Source organism: Lissotriton helveticus, chromosome 11 (genome assembly GCF_964261635.1).
Source record: "Lissotriton helveticus chromosome 11, aLisHel1.1, whole genome shotgun sequence".
NCBI lineage: Eukaryota > Metazoa > Chordata > Amphibia > Caudata > Salamandridae > Lissotriton > Lissotriton helveticus.
This window is the reverse complement of record NC_136072.1, coordinates 858401926-858421130: the sequence shown is the minus strand read 5'-3', so window position 1 is coordinate 858421130 and position 19205 is coordinate 858401926.

The following is a 19205-nucleotide window of genomic DNA, read 5'->3' as shown; positions in this document are numbered from 1 at the left end:
CGCTATCCTTCTCACTCCAAGTAACAGACTAATATCCACCACTGAAATTACCTCATATTTCACCATATTAATTCACAACTAATCCTTTATAGGCTCCCTGAATAGCATGCGTCAACAAGCGAGCGAGAAATAAATACAGACCTTTGTCCTACTCTATCCTTCTGCTATCATTCCAAATCCAAATAACTGACGAACCTATCCACCACTTAATGTGTACTTGCATGTTTCACTATACTAATTCAACACTAATCCTCTGTGGGTACCGGAGTAGCTTGCTACCCGCCGAAAAAGCGCTTCGACGCCTCGTCAGGGGTAGTAAGCACTTTATAAATGCAATTACAATACAATACAATACCCTTAAAACACAACTGAAACTAAAAGAAGGTAAAGGAAACTTACCATTAAGAACAGAATGTGTAAAGGAAATGGATGGGACCAGAGAGGTATTCCTGCCTGCAGAAAAATGAACATCAAACACATGACATTTTGAAAACCCCATGCTCGGTTCCAACTCTTGGACATAGTCCTCCAGGTAATGTGAAGGTCTACGAATTCTGGCTTGGCGAACTTCTGCTGCACACATAGAAACACCACCAATACCGCCTGCTAGAGTTGCAGTTTCGGACCCAATCCCCACACCAACATCACCCTCAGCACCCAAACCTTGTCTTTTCGCATTACTCACAGAAGACCTTCTCCCCCTCACAACACCTCCACTTTTCTCCACAGCACATCTCACACCCCAAGTGAATTTCCTGAGTAGCTCTTCATCATCAGTCAACATAAAACTGCTGATTCCCCCCAACCCTGTTTGTCCTTGACATAGACACTGTAACCCTTGCTTTGCAGACCTATTTTGCTAAGATTTCACTTATTGCCATTCTCCAACACAACGTAATCCTCATGTACCTCCGGACCTTGAAAGGCCCTACAAAACTTGGACAATCCACCAATCACTCTCCAATGTTTAACTTTCACCCAATCACCAGCTCTCACCAGAGTCCTAATAGTTTTCTCCCTGCCTTCCAAACCTATTCGCTGTCCTTTTCGGTCAACCATGCAATGTCAATTTTGTACCAGCCTTCTCCCCCTCAAGCTCTCAAGTGGGAAGATGTTGGTTACACTTTTCACCATAGTGCACTGAGACCAAATCATGTATTTTACCACCACTTCCACATCCTTGCCACACTGGTTTGCCATAAAAATGGGACCCTTGACCAACCGGTAGGCGCGTTCCACTATTACGTTGGCTTAAGGGTTGTAAGGGGCTCTGCGATGGGGTTTCACTACACAATTTTCCAAAAATGGCCTAATCTCATGTCAGGTAACTTGTGTCCCATTGTCTGTGATCAAGAGACGGGGGTAACCGTCCTCTAAAATACTTTCCGTAAGGTTCTGATAGTATTCTTTGTAGTCACTTCTGAAACAAACTTCACAATCAGCCACTTGGAGTGGACATCCACCAACACTATAGCATTCTTGACTGTTCCCCTCTGTGCGCACATATTCCCAATAAAATCCAAACAAATGGTGCACCATGGTTTTCCTGGATCACTTATATGGCCCTGCACCGCCTGAACTCCTTTTTGAGTCTCTTTTCACTCTCCCTACAAAACTCACACTGTTCCACCCGCTGTGTGACTTGCTCATCCATCCCTGGCCACCAAAAGTTCCCACATATCCATCTTTTGTCACGGTTTGCCCCAACGGCCCCTTGTGGGCCAAACTGATAATCCTCCCCTTCAGTTCCTGAGGCGGCACACATTTTTCATTCTGTGCGATCACATGCTCACTGTACAACATCAACTCATCTTACACCTTCAAAAATGGTCTCAAGGAAGGAGAAATAGATCTCTTCCTCCTCCTACCGTCTACCATTGATTTCTTCTCATCCTTTAGTACAAGATCTTCTTCCATGCACTTATACCAGACAGCAGCGGTAAAAGGTCCACCTACGCAGCCTTCAACATCTGTCACACAAGCTACTACTCCCTCTTGTTCTTTAGCCAAAATATCCTGGCCATCGACTTCTGACCACTCTAAAGACAAACGAGAGAGATAGTCAGCTAGGACATTCTTTTACCACTCTGCAGCAGTAAAAGCTCAACCCACGCAGGCTTCAACATCCGTCACACTAGCTTCTGCTCCCTCTTGTTCTTTAGCTAAAATATCCTTGCCATCGACCTCCGACCACTCTAAAGATTAACGAGAGAGACAGTAGGCTAGGACACTCTTCCACCCTGGAATGTGTTCAAGCTTATACCTATATTCTTGCAATCTCAAGGCGAGCCAGCTAACCTGGAGACAACAGCTTTACCAAAGGTTTGTAATCCGCAAGGATACAAAATTCCAAACCCCAAAGCAAGGTCCTGAAATGTACTACTCTCCATGCATCAGCCAAAGCTTCATGGTTTATGACCAAGTAATTCCGTTAACAAACAGTCAACAAGCACAAAGTGAAGGCTACAGTTCTTTCTCCTCCCCTGTGCACTTGCAACAGGACAGCTACTATTCCACAAGCACTGGCCGCTACGGTCAAGATAGATCTCTTCCTTGTATCAACACAATATCAAAAGGAACCAGGATGCCCGCCTCACACACATTCTTCCTCACCACATCAAAAGCGTCCTGTTGATCTGCTTCCCATTTAAACGTGCACCTGTCCGCAACTACTCTCTCAAATTTTCAGTCTTTGCTGCAAAATTGCCAACAAACAACAAATAATATTCAATCAGCCCCATTAAGGTGTGCAACTGGTCCTTGTCCTGTGGAACTGGAGCCTCCCGCATGGCATTAAGAAGAAAACATTTGGGCTTAACTCCCTCCCTTGAAATTATGTGACCACAGTAAAAATATGCACTTATCTTTCCTAAGAGTAAGTCCAGACTCACATGTTCTTCTTATGGAGGTCCTCAATGCACCATTATGATCCTGCCTTGATTTCCCGAACACCAAGATGTTGTCCTGGACAAAAATGACATGCTCCAGACCCTTTAAAACTTGTGTAATCATACGCTGTAACACGCTCACCACAGAGGAGATCCTGAAGGGCATCCTTGTAAACTGGAACGTGCACTCCATTGTGACATACGCCATCAGCTCTTTGGACTCCTCTTGCAGCCTTATCTGACGGTAAGCACTTTGGAGGTCAAGTTCAAGAAGTACCTCCCTCCTTTAAGCAGTAAAAGTAGCTCATTCATTTTGGGCAGAGGGAATGTGTCAGTGACCTCATGTTGATTAAGACTCCGGAGGTCTATGCAAAACCTATACTTGCCATCACTCTTTTTGGTGATAACCACAGGGGAAAATCAATTGGTGGCCTCAACAGGTTCTATGACACCACACCTAATCATATCTTCCAACATCTCCTTTATCTCCCCTCTCACAACCATGGGTGCTTTCCTCAACTTATGTTTTACAAGAATGGTTCCTTTCTTCAACACTATCTGGTGCACGTACCCCTTCATTTGACCAACTCCTTCATAAATACACCTTTCAACTCAAACAAAATCTCCTCCACCTCATCAACATCCATCACCATGACTTGGTTGGTAGCATGTGGATATATCACGATATGAAGGTCATATTGATGCCACCAACACAAAATTGACAGACCATATTCGGCTACATACGCCTTTCCCTGAACACATCTCGACTGAAATTCAATTGTGTCTATGAAAAAAAACCAAGACATCTATTTTTTCACCCTGAAAACCCTTGAGATATCTCTAGGTGACAGTGACCTTTGGGGCACTCCCTTTGCCACATTCCTTCTGGTACAATGGTGAATAACACGCCCAAATTCAGCATTTGTTCGACGGTTTTGCCAGCGACAACAAAATAAGCTCTTGGCCTTGATTTTCTCCCATTTCCACTTGTTCCAGGGCACACCATCAACACCCGATTACTGTGCTCTTCTTCCCAGGTTTTCTCCCCTGCAATGGCCACACAAAACTTGCGATTGTCTTTGCACATGCCGGCGTAGTGCCCTTTGTGATAACATTTTTTACATTCTTTGCTGACTGCAAAACAGAGTCATTTGAATGAAGGGTGCTCTCACACCTTAGATTTAGATTTGGGCCCTCTCTGTACCTTCCTGCCCTTTTTTGTTGTCAGAATTGGCTGTCCCTACATGGTCTTGAAAATCATTCTTTTTCTCAATAATGTCCACTGCCACACAAGGGCATGATACATTGTTTTTCTCTACCTCCCTCATGCACTGATCGAAATCCTCCACAATCTTTGCAATGGATATTGCATCCGCTAATGTTGTATTCTAAGCATCCCAGAGCCATTCTTGCATCTTCCTGCTTTTGCACTGGACTATGAGCTGGTCCTCAATCAGTTCTTCCATCATTGCTCCAAACTTGCACTTAATGGACAACTCACGTAGCCTGGAAACAAAATCATCAAGAGATTCTCCTGCTTTTTGGCGGGGATAGGACTTGTATCGTGGCATCACAATATTCTCCTCTTTCACAAACCTACACCCTAAGCACATTTTTGCCTCCTTGAACACATCCTGCACCACTTGACCATCATTGTCATGCACTTCAGGAAGATATTTGAACACATGATGATGGCCTTCTTTGTCTGTTGTCCCCAACAGCAAAGCTTTCTTTCTTTCTACTGAGAACACTTGGCCATCTAGTGCAATTAAGTTGTGCTAAAACAAATCTATCCATTCGTCTCAATGAATAAACGGTTGACAATGGTACTGGAGAAACAGAGGAGGTGTAAATATGGAGGACGAAGCCATTTTGAAGGAACTGTTGTGAACTTTGTAGCCCTCAAAACCACAAAACAAAAGCAAGAAAAATGGATCTCCAACTTTGTTAATTTTTTTTTTACTACCTTCAACAACAAAAGGGAAGTCACTGCTAATGTATTTTCCTCTAACCTCAGCCAGGTATAACCTGTCTCATGTGACGTGCACTTATCAGGGAGGAGACATGTGCTGACGATGAGCGCCATGCTTTGTGCACTGAAAACAAAGGACACTGTACTGGCTAGGTGCCTTACTGAGACACATGAACACTAAGCTGGTTCACACTGCACATGGAGTGAGCGAGGCATCCGGCACAAAGGTCTATTGCCACATGTCTCAGTGGTCAGTCCGTGCAGGGCATCACAAAGAGCAGTCTGGCAGAAGATGGCTTGCGAGCCCTTTGGAATTCACAATCCACTGGTCACTTGCGGGCAGGCTTATGCGTAGCAGACTTGGTAGTATCCAAGCAATGGTGTGCGCACAGAAAGGCAGTGGTTGTGCCATAAGCACACACCTCTTCAAGCATGCCATTTGCCATTTGCTGCCAGCGCCTACACTGCGTCCTCGTTTGTTGCACAAACATGCCCAGCCGATGGGTCTCACTCTATTCCGGGCCAATGGATGCTGCTTGTAGCTCGCCGCTGCTGGTCATGATCACTTCTTTAGGCTTCACCACAACTGTGATTCTTGTTCGTCACCAAAAAGTGTGGTGAAGAGGACGCGGAGGCTTGTCTGCTGGGCAAATACTTTATTTGTGAAGACAAAAGAAAACATGATCTGCCTTTCGCCAGTCACAGCTTAACAGGCAATAGTAGAAACACCACACAATAAATGTGTTCTACATAACCCTCCTGGGTGAGAGTTTTACCCACATTGAAATAACCATGCCATCAAACCCACCCAAATTATAACACCTGTTTGGTTTTGGCTGTCACAGATTGCTGTGTTATGCTACAGTGGGGGAGTTGCCTCATGTGATAATGTGGGCAATCATACATACAGATAAGTCCAACCTCATATTAATTGGCATACACATGACATTTTGAACGACTACTAAGTTTGGGTGTTTGTTTTTAACAGTAACCACTGTCTGGATGGCAGCACTATCAGCATGTTATCACTTGTAAGGATAAGGGTTAGCCCTGGCACATTTAGGGGTATATTTACAAAACCTCCATTCAATGCAGCATTTCTCCTACCTTGTGCCTACTTCAAAAGGGCGCAGTTTTCTCACGTTTAACCCAATCTACTTTACTTAGTAAATTGGGTTTAGCGTGAGAAACCTTGGATGGTTTCATGGGAATGCCCATGCTCAACCCTTGGTACTCCCCCATGGTGCTAAGTAATGTGAATTACAAAATATCGTCATAACAGGTATGTTGACATCAAGTAAACAACACAAATTACAAAGATAAAGAACTACCTCATCTTCACTTTATACATTAATGCTGGAATCCCCAAGATACGGCAAAGTTCATTATCAAACGCTTTTCTCCTTGCCTTCTTATTCTTGTACAGACAAAATGGATGCATGTACAGTCCAATAAGCATTCCACTGGGAGGTAGTCATAAAAACAAATTAATCCTAGGACGGCTGCCTCTTAAAGTTCTCCTTATGACCATATTATTCAGGAATTACTATTCCGTTATTTCCAGTGCTAAACAAGTCTAGCGCTGGAAAGTAAATTGAAAAAAGAGATTTTGCACCGATTTGCTTCACTTTTGTTACGCAAACACAGTGCATATTCTTGTAAACCTGCCACCTTAGTCTCTGGTGCATTTTGTGGTGAGCTCTTTACTGTGGTACTGATGTATAAAGGTGTGTATTCATTTGAAATGGGGATGTTCTGTGTTAGATTTGGATTCTCCGGTCTTGCTGGTCCTGATGAGTCCTATTAAGAACGGTTGTTGAAATGCGTCAACCCTATAATTGGAGGAGTCCACTAAACTTCAAAGAATCCTGAATAATATGGTCATAAGGAGAACTTTAAGAGGCAGCCGTCCTAGGATTAATTTGTTTTTATGACTACCTCCCAGTGGAATGCTTATTGGACTGTACATGCATCCATTTTGTCTGTACAAGAATAAGAAGGCAAGGAGAAAAGCGTTTGATAATGAACTTTGCCGTATCTTGGGGATTCCAGCATTAATGTATAAAGTGAAGATGAGGTAGTTCTTTATCTTTGTAATTTGTGTTGTTTACTTGATGTCAACATACCTGTTATGACGATATTTTGTAATTGTTGGTGTTTGTTTCTTGTTCAGATACCTGTAAATACGACGGAATGTAACAGATACTCAGGAAGGCTTATGCAGTAAATAGATGAAATAATTAATGCAGATTAACTCTATATCTCAGTAAAAAGTAATTATTTTATTGAGATTGAATGATGTCTCTATGGTAACCAGTTTTTACTAGTCATTATATAGCCTAGGGTGGGGGCAAAGAGGTGAGGAGGTTGTTTGAAATACTTCACAGAACCATGCAGGGCATGTTGCAGTACTACGCATGAGCCTTCTGTCAATCTGAAGCTAGGCTAGATTTTGTCAGTATGTTCATTAATCTTCATCCACTGCCAAAGTGCGGGAATGCACAGTGCATGGCAAACTGGCATTGAAAAACCTCCCTTCCATTTTCACAAACAATTATAGAGAGACTGATTTCTTTTAAGTGGATGAAATGAGTGTAATAGCAATCAACTGAAAATGGCAAGAGGAAATAATAAGGATTAAGTAGATGCTCTTGAAGGCTAGGGGCCATATGTACTAAGCCATTTTGTGGTTGCAAACCTTCAGATCTGTTAAATCAGTGTTCGTGACTGTAAAATGGGTTTTTGGTTTGTACAAAGAGCCTGATTACGATGCGCTTCTGAAGGCTCTGACTGTCGGTCAGAGCCTTCCAAACTGAATTGTAATGTGCCAGTCGAATTCCTTTCCGACCGCTGGGTTCTGACGGGCTCAGAGAGCCTGTCCGCCAGTCAGAATAAGTCAAGTAATCTCAAGGGCAGTCCTTTCCGCCCTTGAGATTACGATGACAGTTTCCGACATGGTTTCCATGCCAGTCTGTCCGACATGGAAAACCATGTCAGAAAGCTTCTTTGGGGGCATCCAACAGGGCCTCCTTGGATGCACTGCCTCCGCTTGGAGGCAGAGGGGGCACCTATGGTGCACTCCTGTTGAACCCTGCACCTTGTGGCAGGCATCTTGAGGTGCCTTCCACGGGGTGCAGGGCTGAACTGCACTTCCCATATTACTATGCGAGCATGCATTATGGCCGCTTTACGGCCGGAATGCCTGCTGCCAGAGTAAAATGTAGGAATGCGACCGAATAGTGTTCGGTCGATCCTAATTAGGCGGTCGGGACTGCCGACTGGGTGCCGGTCGACCCCATGACCGATGCGGTGTCGGGTGGAAGTGATTATACCCGACAGCGTAATGAGGGCCAAAATGTATTCAGTCTTTCTTTTCTTTGTGTATTTCTCGGGTCGTCTATTTAAAATCATTCCAAATAAAATTCACAAAAGTTCATTAGACAACACAGCCAACAATTAAAACAATTAAAACCGTTTTCAAGGAGATCAATATAAACACACATATAATAGAAATAAATACATTGTTCATATGCCTCCTGCATCAAGATGTCATAACAAATAACTAATTGATTTAATTATTTGCCAAGCACATATATATATAAGATTCCAGCACTGCTAGAAGTAAAGTGAAACTGCATTAAATATTAATCTGAGTGATCTGATTAATCTATTTAATTATTTGGTCCCTTTATGTATAATTCCTACACTAGTAAAAATAAGGGGCAAGTTCAATTAATATCAGTCATTAAGGCTAAAAATATGGATGTCCAACAGGTTAAACCTGATGAAGTTTAGGTATATATAACTGTCCATGACCTTATCTTGGGGCAATGACTACCCCTGAAGGTGACCAAACCCTTTTAAAATTGCTACTTAAATTGGATATTGCCCATTTTCTCATACTCATTTCTCAGTTATTGTGTAAGTCATAATTCCTGAAAGAGGTTTATGAGCGCATCCATGCAATGGGAACCCATATTCAAGGAAACTTGCAAAGCGAGGAAAGCCCCCTTATGAAAAGATGGCACGACAATAGTGACATATGATGCCAAGAGAACTTGGGGCTGATTAGGACACTCGACCAAGCTTCTCCAATGTATTTAATCATACTGTAAAGGGTTACTGAGAGCGTAGAATGGGTTTTGAATTAGATACAGAATCACAGATTGGAAGGTGTGTGTTCAGGGCATGGTTTCCAAATTGTGATTTGCTATGTAATATAACAAAGGTGACCAATTCTGGTCATAAACCAGTGATACGTTTCCCACTCCTCAAAGGAGATGGTAGCCCATTTGCAAAGGGGAAGTGATCCATGCGACCTTTTCTTTTTTAAATGTAGACCTGTTACTTTTAAGGAAAACATGCTGCTTTAAAAAAAAGGGTTACTTTATTTAAAGGCAATTACAGACATGGTGGTCTGCTGACCATAGCAGGCCAACATCCTTGGGATGGCCTCCAATGAAAGTGAGTCACAATTTACGATCTACATCATGCATGGTGATGAAGTAGATCGGATTGCGACCCATTCTGAATCCTTATATTGCGAAAGTGACCTATTAGTGCACAGGTTGGTTCACAAAATGTTGTTTCATTTGCAGAAAGTCAGTGAACAATGTCTATTCTGCCTGTGCCTTGATTCTGAGGTCAAATCCAGCATCAGGAGTCTGGTAGGTGAAGATGGCTACTTTTCTACTGCACATTTCACTTGTAGGTTCTTGAATCCATTTTCTTCAATCCTTTGGGGCTAGATAGTGTACATTTGATCAGGCAATGAACAATTTTGTACTGACATTTGTAGTGATTATTCCAGTTCATAAACAACATTTGAACCAACTAACCAGTGCTGAAAGACAATTTTTGCACCTGGTTGAGCAATCTTGCTAAGCACTAGTACATAGTCCAGCACATTTGCATTTCATGACAGGCACATTCTGAGTAATAAAGGAAAGTATATTATTCATGACACATGCACACAGTTTTCCTAGAATGCTATGGGATAAAGTGCCCCCAATTTTAAGCATTTTGCAAGTCACACAGGAGTTCCACGAGCATTTGCCTAGTACCTTCATAATTATGAAACCCTGAGGTGACTTGCAATATCCTTTAATGTAAGGAGGGGCTATTTTATTCAGTATAATGTATGCTCACACCATCACCTTTCGCTCAAACTGCTTAAATCCTTTGGGCCTGATTTTGACTTTGGCAGACATTTCTATTACCATAATTTACTCCAACTGAGGTGATGGTACCTGCCTGTCAAATTTACAGATGTCTACCATCCCCCAGCGAACATCTTTTGCATTTACAGGAAATACCATTGCAGTGGTTCCTGTAAATGCATTGAAAGTATACGTGCAGCTCCTTCAACATGCAGGATTTCGTTTTTGAAAAAAAAACAACAATCGAGGACCTGCTATCCATGGGTGTTTTCTCACATGGCGAAGGGGTTAATTGAAAAGTTTTACTTTTATATATCACCACGTTTTGGGTGGTGGTTTGTAAAAGTAAACACCTGCCCTGTGTCTGCCCACTCTAAATTTGGAGGGTGGACACATGGCCAAATCTCTGACTGCCTTTTATTTGTCGGGCAACCAGAGGGGTATGTAGGCAGTGGAGACTTAGTAGACTCAGCTGTCTACAGCCTGAAGGTCTGCCCGCCATTAAATAAGGTGGACAGACTTTCAGTTTGGTAAGGAGTGTACTCTGTCACCTTTGCGACAAAGTACCCTTCTGCTAAACTCTAAATCGGCCCCTTAGTGTCTTGCTCTTTCACGTTCATTGCAGACAAAAAGGCCCAGATTCTCAAAGGTGGCATGGAACACAGCGCAGTAGCCAAAAATGTTGCACTGCATTGAGTTACAGGGAGGGAGCAGGAGAGAGCCATATCTACAAATATAGGGCTCTCTCCTCCCCTCTCCCTAGTGCAGGCGCTGATTTCAGCTGCTGTGTGCCACTCACACACCTTAGCCCATAGAACTAGGGTGCGAACCTGAGACTACCATCGGTTTTGTACAGAAAGGGTACTAAATTCTACGGTTAGACAAGTGAACAACCTTTTCTTACATTGTTAGTGTGCTGTACAGTGCAGCACACATGCAAAGCCGGAAAAAAAGATACATTAAACCATGTCTCATTTTAACGCCCGCTTGTCAGGGGCGTTAATGTTTGGCACTTAACCCTGTCCACTAATGTTAGTAAATAGAGTTTAGCATCAAAACATCAAAAAGCATGGCTGGTTGTATGAGAACTCCCTTGTACCACCGTTGTAATGCCACATTGACACAAACTAATGCAAAGAAACCTTTTGCTCTATGTTTGGGTACTTTCCAGTGCAAAACAAATTTTGCACTGGAAAGTGAATCAGTAAAAAAACATTTTGTGCTGGCCTTGTCAAAATGCTTGAGAATCTCCCCCCAAGAGCAAAAGCAGAATCTTTACCTTGAGAACCACCAGAAAGCATTGTTTCTTCGGTTTAAAAAAACCCAAATGTAAGCAGTTATGTTTTTTTTTGCCAAAAGATATTAGGATCAGTTTCTTGTAAACCAGATATAAAATGCTGTATTGAAAAATGCAAAGATGCTATCTTCCCTGTAATGGCCTGTAGAGTAGAATAAACGTTGCCATACAAAGCTCCTTTCTGCTGAATGTTTTTCTTTTTAGAGAAATATATCAGAAGGAGGAAAATGCTGTTTCCGTTTTCCTGGCTTAAATCGCAGCAGTAATGATGCTCACGTCTTACATTTCACAGTGGCTGCTGGAGCCAGGCATTGTGGCATCAAAACACAACTGTAATAACTTATTGCAGCTGAGCGACTACATCATTTTTACATTAAAGGTAACTAGATCTGTACAAGTAGCCTGCAATAAGGACATTAAAGATAGGCTTTTATACAGGGATTGCAGTCTCCATGTATTATACGAGTGTCATGAATCATACATCAATAAATCTTCAATCCAACGTCTTCAAACTATTCAATATACAGCAACAAGACTTACTTTTTCTGTTTTCCATTTTCTTCGTGCAAATCCCATCCTTCAAAGCCGACATTGGCTACCAATACAGAAGATAATTTATTTTAGGACTGTTTGCCTTGTCCATAAATATGGATATAGACAAGTTCAAGGCTTACTCTCTCAAACGTTTGGTGCAACAAACCACAGCAATGCCACTAATCAACTATTAAATTGATACCCACCACGCTGCAAATCTTGATTGATCCCAAAAACACCCGCACTCTCTCCCCAAAACTTAAAACCATCCCCTTCCATACTATATTTATATATATGTAGGAAAATGCTGAAAACTCATTTTTTTACCAAATGAACAGCTTCCTCTTTGATAGCTCCTTACCATTTCAGTGTCAAAACAATTCCCAGTGAAAGAGCACATTACAAAATAAATTTTACATAACACAACACAATAACATAACATAAAAACAAAACATAATAATGGAACATAATACCATAACATAGTAACATGACATAATAACATAATACCATATTAACATGACATAATGACATAAAAAACATAATTTAATAACATTATAACGTAGCATAACATAACATCTTAACATAACATCTTAAAATAACATAATACCATAACATTATACAATAACATAATAACGCAATAACATAATAACATAACATTATTCCATCATAACATAACATAATAACATAACATAATAACATAACATAACAACAATAATAAAACATAATAACATAACAATATTAAATAATAACACCGTAACAAAATAACTTAACATTACAACATAATAGCATAAAAGAACAACACAATAACATAACATTATAACATAATAACATAACATGATAACATAACATATCATTTAACATAATAACATAACATTACACAATAATAACATAACATAATAGCCTAACATACCATAATAACAACATAACATAATAACAATAATAAAGCCTAAAAACAATAACTCAACATAATAAAGTAATAACATACTATCATAACCTAATAACATAACATAATAACATAACATTATTACATAATATGATAATAGCATACAATAATAAAATTGCTTACTCTTAGCATAATAACATTACACAATAGCATAATACTAAAACAGAATAACATAACATAACATAGTAACATAATAACATAACAACATAACATAATAACTTAATAGCACAACAACATAATGACATACCATTATAACATAACGTAAAATAAGAACATAACATAACAGCATGACATAATAATAACGTAACATAACATACCATAATACCATAATAATATAATAACATAACATACAAACATAATAACATACCATAGTAAAAACACATAATAACATAACATAAAAACGTAACATAGCATACATATTAACATAACATATTAACAGAACAACATAATAACATAACATTATAACCTAACATAATAACGTAACATACCATAATAACATAAAGAAATAAATACATAATAACATAACATAATAACATAACTTACAATCATAATAACATAATACCATCACTTAATAACATAACCTAAAAACATAACATAATAACATAACATAAAAACATAAGAATAGAACATAACATAATTACATAACATGACATAATAAAATAACATAATAATATACCATAATATAATAACATAACACAGCATAATAACATAACATAACAAATGACATAACAGAATAATATAGTGACATAACAGAATAAAATATTTAAATAACATAATAACAACATAATAAGAGAACATAACATAATAACATAACATAATAGCATAACATAATAACATACCATATTAATATAACATAACATAATAACATAACATACTATAATAACATAACATCATAACAACATAATTGCATATCATAATTAAGTAACATAATGTAATAACATACCATAATAACATAACATCATAACAACATAATAGCATATCATAATTACAAAATAGCATAACATCAAAACATAGTAACATTATTTGGTGAAGGAAGATGGCGCCAGCGTGAGCGGTCGCAGTGGTGGTGCTCTGCTGGTGCTGGGCCATATTCTGCTAAGAAAATACTTTCTACATTGAAATGCTTTCTACATTTGACCATTGAACATTGAACGAGCGAACAAGTAATTAAGACTCCACATTTCCGCATCTTCTTGGACCCGCTCCGGACCTGCTTGGCGTCTGAAAATCGTGATTAGATACCGGCCTGGGTCTTGTTGACTGTTGTGCTAACTGCCTATCTATCGTTTATCTGCGACCCTGCAATCCTTCGAGATACCGGAATGCTGAAGGCGCAGCAGCTGGGAGAAGAAAAGTGAGGAAAATCTTGAATGACAAATGCGCGAAAAATGCATACCTGATGAATGATGAAATTCAACCGGATGGGTTTTGACGAATAAGCCCTGGCCGCAAGTGGTTTTTCCTTATATTTGACATTGAAATGTTTTACATTTGACATCGTATTTTCGACATTTACATTGCTATGTGGCATTGCTATGTGTTAATTACATCGAATTGTGCTACCCTATCGTTTTACTTTAGCACTTGTTTTGACGACGGTGGTAGTAAGCACTAAATTGGCAGCTATCATCCGCTAACATCACTTTGCAGGATTCCCCTACTACCTCTACTATCCGATACATTTGCTCATCCACTTAGTGCTCTGTGCATCGTTTGGGGGGGAAAGCTAAAAGCTTTTCGTAATACTTGTTAGTCACTCTTAAATCTCTTAAAGCACTACATGGCGCGCTACTCGTTGCCCGTTTCTTTCCTGGCTGGCTGGCTGGCTGCTTCCCTGGCTGATCTTGTAGAACATTTAGCAACAGATTTTTAAAATCTTAAAACTTACCTATGAAAGCTGTAAACTGTTTCTGCCGTGCTGCTGTTCACTCCCTGCTCTCCTACATGCTCGGCGTCCCGCTCCCTCGACTGATCGACTGATCACTTTGGCCCCCGGACATCATCTGCAGACACGGGAACACAAGGCTTTAGCCTTGCGCGTGTAGCGTGTTTCAGCGTGCACCACGTGTCCCGTTGCCAGGGAAACGCCAGCTTAAAAGTGGAAAGGGAGAGAAACTGGAAGAGCGAATGGTGTTCAGATACAGATTTAAACCAGGGATAAAGGGGCTTTCTTGTCATTTGCTCTTTGGAAGTGGAACTTTAAAAGGAACAGGGGCTGGTTTATCTGATTTGCCTGCTTTGTCTGCTCTACTTGCATTAGCTGGATCAGGGATTGTTATTTCTCCAATTATATATATCTGATATACCAGTAAAACATCGGACAAACCTTCAAGCAGCTAAGCTAGTTAAACGCTATTCTCACCCTCTCACTATTGGCCTCTCACGGGGCAAATTAACTACTTGTGCAAGGAAAATTACCCACTTAAGGAAGGGCAAAGCCACGAGAGCCCAGAGGAGACGAAATGCTGTTCTGAAAAAGTTTGATTACAGGTATGAGAGTAAGTGTCAAAGTGGTATTCAGCGACTCTTGCAGACGCCAGCAAATTATCTGATTTGTATTGTGCCCCCACAAGGTACAGACATGGAAAGGAATACTAGAGAGGACGAAGGTGAAGAGGCTACCTCACAGAAGGAACAGAAAGGGCAGGAAATTCAAGCAGGTGCAGCAAACAATGAAAAGGGGGGCGAAATAGGCGGTGTCTCACAGGAAAAGACATTGATATCGACCCTACCGTATCTTGAGAACGCAGAAACTGAGAAGACACCTGTTCAACACATAACTAACAGGTTTAAAGGCCCGGAAACTAGAGGAGCCAGAGCAAAGGAGAAAGAGATGGTGAACGATCTGACACGAATTGAGCTTCAAGAAAAAGAGAAAGAAAAAGAAAAAGGGGGTGGAAAAATTAAAGATAAAAGTATTGAAAAAAAACTGGAAAAGGAAAGAGAGAAAAATAAGCGAAAGGAGAAAGAGAAAGAGAAGGAGAGAGAGAGAGAGAAAGAGAAGGAAAAGGAAAAGGAGAAAGCAATTAAACACAGGGAGGAGTTTGGGGGTGAGACAGAAGAAAATGCCAAACTGGAGCCAATGGCCAAAAAAGCACAGAGATTACAGACTATAAAAAACTTAAAAGCATCAGCAAAGAATACTGGCATACCTGCGTCATCCCAACCAAGAATTTCTAACATATTTAGCCCTCTACATAAGGATTGCCAGAATGATGCAATAACAAATGGAAAAATTTCGATTGCAATCCAGAACAAGACCTCTAAAGAGGGGAGTGGAAGTAGTAAAAATGCTCAATGCATGCCCGCAATCAACTTAGAGGAAAGCCAAACTACAGGTTCTAGCGGAGGAATTTGGTATGCTGACCCAAATGCTGAACCAAAAATGAGTAGTAAAGAGGCAAAGGCATCCATAGAAATAGACGTAATGCTACCCAACCAGAAAGAACAAACTGAACAATCTGATAAAAAAAAAATACACCGGAGGAAGGGGGGGACCTAAACCCTTCTCCAAATCATGTCGCATTTCCAACTGATAAAGAATCGCACTCAGCAAACCACTCTCTTTCTGATGAAGATTCTGAATTCGATCTATACGAGACGGGGATGTCTATCTCAAGCGATTCAAGCGATTCAAGTGGCTCCAGCAAAATGAGCAACTCAAGAGAATCTAGCCCAAGTGCACAAATGGGCACAGTACCACTGGAGATCTCTGACTCCAACGACTCGAGACCACTCAGTGAAATCAACGCCAGGGGGGGAAAAAAAGGAGTGGGGGAAAAGAAGGTCAAAATATAAAAGAGAACAAAATTTGCTGAATGAGGAAACTACTGATCCTGGTAATAATACGGACTATGTCAAAAGCAGACCCAACTTTCCCCGAAGGAGTCCAAGACATAAATCACCCGGAGAAACACCATGTTAAACTTCGAACACACAAGAGAGCAAAGACAGATACCAAAAAACAACGGAGCCCTCACTGAGCCAGGTGCTTAGCTCAATTAAAAACGTTCACGCAGATGTAAAGAAAGATAGCCAAAAGAATCGCTTGGCTATTGAAAAATTACAAGTCCCAGTGAAAAAAGTGGGCAGCATTTGCTCTGAGATTTCTGAGAGAATGGTCATGGTGGAAACTCGTACCGAGAACCTTGAAACCGATGTTGTGATGCTCCAGAAAAAAGGAAAAGAGCAAGGAGGGATCTTTTGCTTAAAATGGAAGATCAGGAAAACAGATCCAGAAGGAACAATTTAAGGTTTCTTGGCATTCCGGAGAATTTTGAGGGAAATGACGCTAGAGGGGTAATCATTGATATTCTTAAAACGTTATTTCCGGAGCTGGCAGCCTGGGATATGGAAAGGGAAGTACTGCGGGTCCATCGCTTTCCCTTAATGATATCAAAGCATTCCAACAAGCAAAATCAATATCCCAGGGCAATGCTGGTCTGCTTTGGCAATTTTCTTCTACGGGAAAAATGTATGATCTAGCAAGACCCACTACCCAAAGAGACTACAAGGGGTTCAAATTCTTTGCCAGACCGGACTTCGCTCACGCCACCGTGGAGCGAAGATGGAAAATACGTCAGCTATTTGGACCTTTTGAAAAAGTTGGAGCAAAAGTTTTTTTGCAAAACCCGGCATGCTTGAAAATAATATTGAAAGGCACAACAAGAAGCTTTAATAGCGAAATACAGGCGGAGGACTATCTACGTGAAATTTCGGAGTCCAGCTCTCGAAATCCAGGGAAACGATCTTAACTCTAATTATATTAATGAAATGTTGTAGAAAGAACGGATATGTTGAACTAACTAATTATTATATTTTTTTTTACTCTAGGAAATGTGGACTATAATATAAGCGGAATGGTTGAGCAGCCTAGGGAAATTAAACCTGAGATATTATCAGAGTATTCAGCTTTTAAGCTCAACTGGTAGTAGATAAGTAAACTACTTATATTACCAATTTAGCCCAGCCTGCAGGGCCCGCTTGCGCGGAGGTCACTCCCCTGGTCCAGACAGGCCCAGGTAACCTTCAAAGGTGGTGGTGGGTGGGGGGTGGGGAAGGGGAGGGGGGAAGGCAGGACAGGTTAGCCACACAGGGTAGCAAATCTTATATGGAAATACATATAGGGATCACGGGAAACCAGAAATCCTGGGATAAAAATTATGGCTCTTTTGAATTAGTAGCATGGCTGGGATAAAAATACTATCTCTGAATATTTGTGGTCTGAACGATTTTAAAAAAAGACAATCAGTTGCAATTGGCCTACAAAACTGGGGAGCTAATATCATTTGTATGCAGGAGACGCATATTGAAGGGTCCCAGAGTCAGCTGTTAAACACATTAGGGTATAAATTGGTGTGTGCTACCTCACAAAGTGTAAAAATTCAGGGGGTTGCTACTTTGGCTAAAGGGAGTGGACTGGTGTTTAATAAATCCAAAACTGATAAGTTTGGCTGTTGGGCTATCACTGAATGCAGTTACCAAACAGGGCAGAAACTGACAATTTGCGCTATTTACAGGAGCAATACAGACGACCCTGGGGTTTTCAATGAGGTCTCTAACGAATTGTCCCACTGGCCTCTTCCAGTGATGATCGGTGGGGACTTCAATATAAACCTCCCGTCAAACTGGTCTTTGAATGATGACTGGGTGTATAAAGGACGTAAACCCAAAGTATTTCGCTCTCTCAAAGATCTGTGCCTCGTACATGGTCTGGTGGACAGCTGGCAGACTTCTAACACTAATATTGGCGACCCTGGCTACACCTATTATTCAAATCCACACCACACACATGCCAGAATTCATTATATATTATTAAATTGCCCAGGGTACTATCCAATCACAATCCCCTTTTTTGTACACTGACTATTAGACCAACAAAATCAGAGCCTATTCACTGGACATTCGAAAAAGCATTACTGAATGACCCTCAATATCGTCTCCATATGAAAGACTGGATCCCCAACTTCCTAGTTGAAAACATTGGTAGCATGTCAATAGAAATTGTCTGGGATACCCTGAAAGCTGGGATTCAGGGCGAGATGATATCATATTCGCTTAGGTTGAATAGACGGGAGAAAGAGGAGATACAGAGATTACAGGATGAGCTAATGCTAGCAGAAGTAGGACTTGTAAATGCCACCGGTAACAGGGACACTATTGGGGATATCTCTAGCACTTTAGCTAAAGTAGCAATTGCCAAGGCAGCGATCACTAACTTATTTATAGATAAGGCAATCCGGAAAGCCACGGCACGAAAAGAATTAATTTATGAAGTTAATGAACAAGTGGGCCATCAACTGGCGGTACATTTGCGACAACAGGTTAATGCAAACTTAATCAGGGAGATTATAGATCCAGTGGCAGGGCAATTAAAAGACCCAGAACTGATTCGGCAAGCATTTTGGTGGTT